The following is a 7,600-nucleotide window of genomic DNA, read 5'->3' on the forward strand; positions in this document are numbered from 1 at the left end:
ATTAATTATTCCAGATTCATAAAATCTTCCCCACAACTGCAGATTGTTTTTATAATTCCAAATTCATTAGTAATTTTGAATGAATAATCTTCTTAGTTAATCACAGTTTTTCTGCAGGTAAAGTCCTTTAAAACGTATTCTATCATTTATAACTCCAAAAGCAAACCACCTGCTTAATAAATACATAATATTCTATTTTTAATTCTGCCTTGCTTCACAATTTAGCCATTTTGTATTCCAAATGTCTGTAGGATTTTAATGGGGAGTATTGTTTATCCTTTGAAAAAGAAAAAGAAAAAGATTATTTAAACTTAAAGGGAGAAAAATGCTAAAGTATAATTTTTAAAAATAACTGTACCCAGTACGGTAACTGTTCAATTTATTATATATAAAGTATTAGAGTCTTTCCTCTTTAGCTTTGAAGAATAAAGGAATTACACATTTGTTAAATAAGGAAAATTATCCGCCTTTGAAGGCTTTGCTCATCCAGATTATTGCTATTTTCAAGCAATGAAATGATTAATAAGCAATGCATTCTTTTTTTAATTTCATCATTTTATTTTATATTACTGAAAGGCATGAATTTAATTGAATCAATCAATACAAATTACTGAGATGCAAGCTTTATATATATATATATATATATATATATATATATATATACTATGAAATAAATGTGGAAGCGAAAGTCTTTTCTAAGGTTCAAAGAAGACAATGCTTAAATTTCAACACTGGCAAACGCATGAGATTGAGTACGTTAAAGGATGCGTTTGAATTTCATCATAACATTGTTTCAGATTGAAAACCACGGTATGTTTAAAAAAATATTAAAAAGAAATTAATAAAATTATATGAAAATGAAACTGACATCATTAAAAACACATTTTTATGAAATTTTTTTTTAAAAAAATGCAAAAACTATTTTCGGGATTTAGAAAATACGAACATTTGTTTTCATAGGTAACTCGCACTAACTATCCATTTGGTGACGATTCAAAAATTTCGGACTCAATGAAACTTTGTTTGATGCTTCTTTCTAACATCCTTACTTCTTTTACATATTTTTTCTTCTGACTGAATCGAGTCTTTAAAAACATGGCAAGCCAGAGGAATTCTAATAATATTTTGTAGATCTATTAATTAATTAAGCGAAGTGTTGAATTAAAAACAGTTGTAAAAACAATCTATGAAGTAGTCTGATACGTATGTATGATGCTTTGTTGATATTTACTGTTGCCATTCGACAATAAGTTATAATAGCTATTTCTTTGACACGTACGTTAACGCTTTATAACTATAGATTGTTTGAATTCTATTATAACAATTAATAATTATTGTTAAAAATAATATAAAAATAGTTTTGAAAATTGTTAAAATTCAAAAAAATGTTGTTTATTTATTAAATTTTATGAGAAATTTATATTTCAACAAAAAGACAATTTTTGAATTTTAAAATGAATACAATATTTTTGTTTCTAAAAATTAAATTTGTCAATAGATGTTTCTCTGATTTATTGTTCGTTTCGCAAATAAAGTTTTTTTTTTTTTTATTGCAGATGTTTTAGAGTTTTACATATATACATATGTATACTGTGGAGAGAAATATACAATTCTTAGAATTTATGAAAGTCATTAGCAATTTATTTAATTTCCTGAAATTTTAATTATTAAATTAATTATTAACATTAAACTAATAAGTAGAAAACTCTAATAAATATCACTTAAAAAGTAGAAACATGTCAATAATCAAAATATAGAAAAAAAATCAATGAAAAAAAATTGCTTTATGATGCACAAATGCATGTTTTTGTTTTTAAAAAAGTGCTTTTATTAAAGTCATTCATTAAATAATTATTTTCTCAAAAAAAATCATGTTGCAAAAATTGTTACTAGAGCAGTTAACATCTCTTTCTTCCATTTTGAAATCCATGATTTTGATCAGCTAATTCTAGAGAAGAATCATATAAAAAGTAAATAAAGGTAAACATGATAAATAAAAGAATATGAGCCATCATAGGAAAATAATCAATAATATCTATTAATGTATTTTAAAGTTAAAAAAAACAGTTAGAAAACAGAGCATTTTCTTCTCAGTTTTCCTCATTTACTAACCCAATTATGGTGCGTTATAAGTTTAACTTTGTCCAATAGTGAAAAGAATTGAGTATGCATTTTGTTCCCATTTCCTTTTTAGCCCTCAAATTTTAGCCCATACCAAAAATTTGGTGCTAAGACTACATACAAAATTCCGAACATTCAGGTTGATGTGTGTTTTTTTTTAATTTTCCATATGCATATACAGACTTACAAATGTCCCTTGGTTAGATTTCGTCTTAAAATTTAGCACATATCTAAAATTTTTGTGTAAAGACGGAATTTCAAATTTCATTTCAGTAGCACAATTTATAAATTTAACTTATTTGCTACATGTTGAATCTTTCTTGTTATATGAAAAAAGGATACAACTCCCACTTATTATGTTTCATTCCGATCATTGAGTCTAAATTTAACAAGAATAAAATCTCAAGGTTGACTTTTAACGAACTTTTTCGTTCAAGAGCAGAGAAACGCCTCTTCAAGCTCGAAAAGAAATACGCTCAGCAAGCACAAATAAGGTTTTTTTTTTCTTTTTTATAGAAATATCGATCCACTCTTAAACTCTGCTAAGTCACTTCAAATTTCATCAATAAAATATAAGGAGTTGGCAGTTTTAGATAGTTTGATAATAGGGATCATTTGATAAAATAAAATCTTCGTAGTTTTTCTAATTTTTTATAGTGAGAATTGCAAAACTAATAAATAAAAAAATAAAATAAATAAATAACATATGAATTAAAATTGTTTTTGTTCAATTTCCTTCAATTAACTATGTGGCATCATTTATTCAGTACAAAATTAAGCTCCAGAAATTACAAAAAAGATCAAATAGTTTCATGATACAACCTCCGACTCTTACGAGATCAGAAACATTTGTCAGTTAACTGTATATAACGTTTTATTTCATTTTTTTACATAAAATATTGAATAAATATAAATTGAGGCGTTATGCTATTTAAACATAAAGAACAAACATTAAATTATTGTTGTTGCTGATGGCACTTGTCATAGACAAGTTCACTGATGAAGTCAGCGATTTTAAGCCGAGTTTTAGCATACCTTGTTTCCGTAGGGCTATCTAGGGCCAAGAGTACGTCTTAGCTATTCATGTGTAACAGCCCTTTTCACGAGACGGACTTCATTCATTCGCAGATCGTAATTTAGACCTGAATCAGAGAACGATCACTTCTGATCCAGTAACCTCAGTGGTACTGTCTGGACTTGGAGGACTTTGTGGCTACGACAGACTTACATGTGCACCAGCCACCATGCACACGGAGAGTCTTTGGCCGGCGGGGTTCGAACATACAACTCAAGGGATGCGAATCCAACGCCCTACCAAACAGACTATCACGGCTTAAACATTAAGTAAATGAAATATATTTCGATAACCAATATTATGATATTTATATATCAGTCTTATAAATATTATAAGTGATTCATATCCGAAGCATTGAGATTTCCAACATTATCCGAGCAGGTGTTTACTAAACAGAATTTAATGAAAATAAAATTCAATTTTATATTCACTCTCAAAGCTTTTTTATCCCTAATGGTATTCATACATTGCAGCATTATTATTTCAAAATGATTGGAAAACTACTTGAAAGAAACGAAATAGTCAGATTTTTTACATACATTTGGTTGTATGGGTGATAATAAGAGAGCAGATATTTTTAAACTGAAATATCTGTAGAATAAAAATTCATCTGTGGTTCCTAGAGAAATTTAGGCACAGTTTATAAGTTTTAAGAGGTTTATAAGTTTTAAGTATTAAGGAAAATAAAAAAAAAGTATTTCAGGATTTTTAATTACGTATATCAAGATTCTAGTAAAATATAACAATAGATCCTTCGAAGATTTTAATTTTTTGCGGGATAAGAATATCTTTAAAAAAATTATGACACAAAAATTTTTCAAAAAAATATTTTTAGACTTTATAGTTTTTTGGTGACATCGAATAACTTCACCTCAAGAATAATTAAAAAAGGAATCCTCCCAAAAAAATATTGAGATAGCATTTTGGGGGCTTAAGAAATCTTCGATGCAAAGTTTATAAACAAATATGACTATTATTTTAGTTTTTGGAAAGGTATTCATTATTTGTAGACCAAAAATGGATTGGTATTCATTTAGAAACACACAAATAAAAAAATGTAAGAACATGAAAAGAGGTCTATTATTTCCTTCCAGAAAGAACTATTTTCTGTCTTGTTATTTTTACACATGCTATTTCATGTTAATAATTATTGCTAATAGTTACCACCATTTGATAAGCAATAATTATTTTTATAAACAATAAATTCAACTCAATGTTTCTTTCAAAACATAATTTTTCTCCGGAAAATAAACTAACTAATACATTTTTATTTATTTATTATATTAATCTGACAGTCAAATGGTGAATGTTTTCGGCCTGTATCACAAGCATCTTATCAATATCTTGATACGTGGAGAAATATAACCCAATTAGCACAAATAACTCATGGGTTAATATTTCCTTCATTTGTCATTTAATAATGCCTGAAGACAATGCAAAATATCTGAAAAATTATAAATCCTTAAACTACAGGCGAACAGTTCTGCAAAAGTTATATCTAGAAAGATATTTATCAATTTCTACTAAATAAGGTCTCTTTTTTTTTCTTCAGTGGCGAATGCTAATTTTCCGCATTTTGCCAGTATTAAATGAATAAGATTTAATGTTTCTTAATCTGCTCCGTTCTCAGTTGAAGTCATTCTGAAGCAATAATATTTTTAGAAATTGGTCTAAAATTGTACTTCAGTCATTTTTAGATGATAATTTTACTGGGTTTTTAATCGAAGAATTTAATATCGCGTTAATCTACTCTTTTCACAATAGGAGCTAATGTTGCAGTGGCAAAACCTTGAGGTGTTAATCTAAAAATTCCATTTCAGAATATAATCATATCTTTTTTAAGAGACAATTATCTGTGATTAAATATTAGATTTTCTAATAAAAAGAATAAAAATCTAAAATTACAGCATAGTAATTAGGAGCGGGCAAGAAAACGCTATTTTTCCACATTCCGTGTTATCATTTTTTTTATGCAATATTAAGCGATTTTGAATCCAAATTTGAAATCTTTCAAGTTTCAACAAGAAACAGCTGGGAGCTTTATCTTGACAAGAATTTAAATTTCGCAGAGCGAAGAAATTTAATTGCGTTACGATATTTGGTTGATAAAAGAATCTTAAAATGTATAACATAAACAAAGTAATAAAATATTATCAGTAAAAACTGTAAAATATTGCATATAAAGAAATTATTGTACAAATAGTCACTTTTGGTGACTTGCTATATTTAATTTCACCTAAATCATTTGAATAAAATTCCATATCCATGATTCCATCAAGTTTTCAGAATTTGTAGCTGTGTCATTTTAACAGTCCTAGATATGTTTAGTTCAATTGTGCATGTTAACTTTCCTAATGAAGATAAGTTCCGTGACATCATAGCATTATTATGCCCAGGTCACCTCTAAATTTATTTAGTAGTATACTGACTTCACTTTTTTTTTCGTCCTATAAACTACATAGATATCGAACAGGAACCTTTTTTTTAGTTTTCAACAATATTAGAAAATCACACTATCAAATATTTAATAAAATAATGAACACGATTTCGGTTTGATTCACAATAGTGAAAATATTTTTGTGAAATGTACTTAAAAATACGTTTAAAATTTAATTAAATATAGACTAAAGAATTTCACAACAAATTAAATTGGAATCACTGAAGAACAGAAAATATTATTTTCTTATTATTTTAAAGAACAGAAAATATTATTTTTTGTTCTTTAAAATGGTTGAAAAGTTATTTTCGTGCCAGTATACTTTTGGAAGCTATAACGAAAAAATACCAAAATCTATCTTATTTTGTAATTAAATAAAATTTCAAAAACATGCTCCGAGATGTACAGTCACATCCTCTAAATGGTCTGATCTGTTTAGAGAAAACACACACATGCACATATTAATGCTTATTATAAGTAGAAATTGCATTATGTGTTCCAGCTCTATAGTTGAAAAGGAGAAGTGTAACTGATTTTAATCTAAATATAGAATTAAAATCTATAATAACAGTTTATTCGGTATGAGGTTGAACTCTCAGATGCACATCAGTTAACGGCAATAAAAGCTGCTTCGTTGTTAAAGAATAGGAAACATGCTTTGGTATGAAGAACATAAAAATAGTTAAATAAACAATTTATTAGTAGCTAAAAATACATTTATTTCTTTTACTTCATTTTCAAAACATTAGAAACAACTTGCAAAAGAAATTTAGTATTTAAAATTATAAAATTAACCTTTAAGAAAAATGCGTGTGCAAAAGATTTTAAAGATTTATGACAGTCAAAAATGGATAAGAAAACATGAAAAATATAAAAAGTGAATTGAAAAGTGAGTATGAAAAGTGAAAAAATATAAAAAGTGGATTAAATATTTTTTCTAAGTATTTGCAATCAATTTCATTTCATTCTGAAACTATCATATCAAACATATAGATTTACTGAATGTTTATACGAATGAAATTTATACGAAATTAAATTTTAAAGATGTAAGTTCATGTAAATTTTAAAAAAAAAATAGAGTTCTAAAAATTATATTCTCATAAAAACATAAAACTGAGCACATTTTTCTAAAAGTTGATGTTTTTCTTGTCATTCAGTTACATTGCTTGGTTTTAAATGTCTTTTTTTTATTTTGGAGGAAATCTTACAATGCATAATTTTAACATTAATTCAAGATATATGCCAATATTTCTGAACTTTCAGACAGAATACTTAAAAATTAATTTTCTCTGTAAATTCTTTAAATCATGAAAACAGTTTTCTGCAATAAAAGAAGGATTTTCAAATAAGAAAAAAAAATGAAGAATTAACGCGGAATAACGATAAATGATGGACGAATGAAGAATTAAATAGTTTTGAGGAACAGGAAAATGTTGAAAGCAACATTAGTATAGAAGGTTGGACGTCTGTAACATACATGAAATTAAGCAGTAACAAATTGTTTAAAAAGGCCTAAAAATAGTCGGATTTTGAAAGGCATTTTACACAATTAAAGATTAAAACACTTTACTACAAGAACTGGAGCCCTTTGCACATCAAAAAAATTTTAAAGCATTGCCCTGATCATTGTTTTATGCACAATGACTACTGCCATTCTAAAAAATAATTGCAGAATGAACTCATTTATAATAACTCAATTATAATAACTGAACTCAAGTAATAATAATAATTTCTTCTATTAACATTTGTTTCATTTTTCTCTTTCATCCTATAAATATATCCTATAAATTGTAGATACAGTTTGACACTTCAAATCTTTTTCTCCATAAAAAGTTAAAATGCGGAACGCAATTTCGCCAAACGTGCAATGTATTAAAGACGTAATCATCGAGTTCGACAAAATTTACTGTACATTTCAAAATATGTCAAAATCAAAAAGGCAAAAAAATTAAATCAAAGCATGGATA

The sequence above is a fragment of the Argiope bruennichi genome, chromosome 5 (genome assembly GCF_947563725.1).
Source record: "Argiope bruennichi chromosome 5, qqArgBrue1.1, whole genome shotgun sequence".
In the NCBI taxonomy this organism is placed as follows: domain Eukaryota; kingdom Metazoa; phylum Arthropoda; class Arachnida; order Araneae; family Araneidae; genus Argiope; species Argiope bruennichi.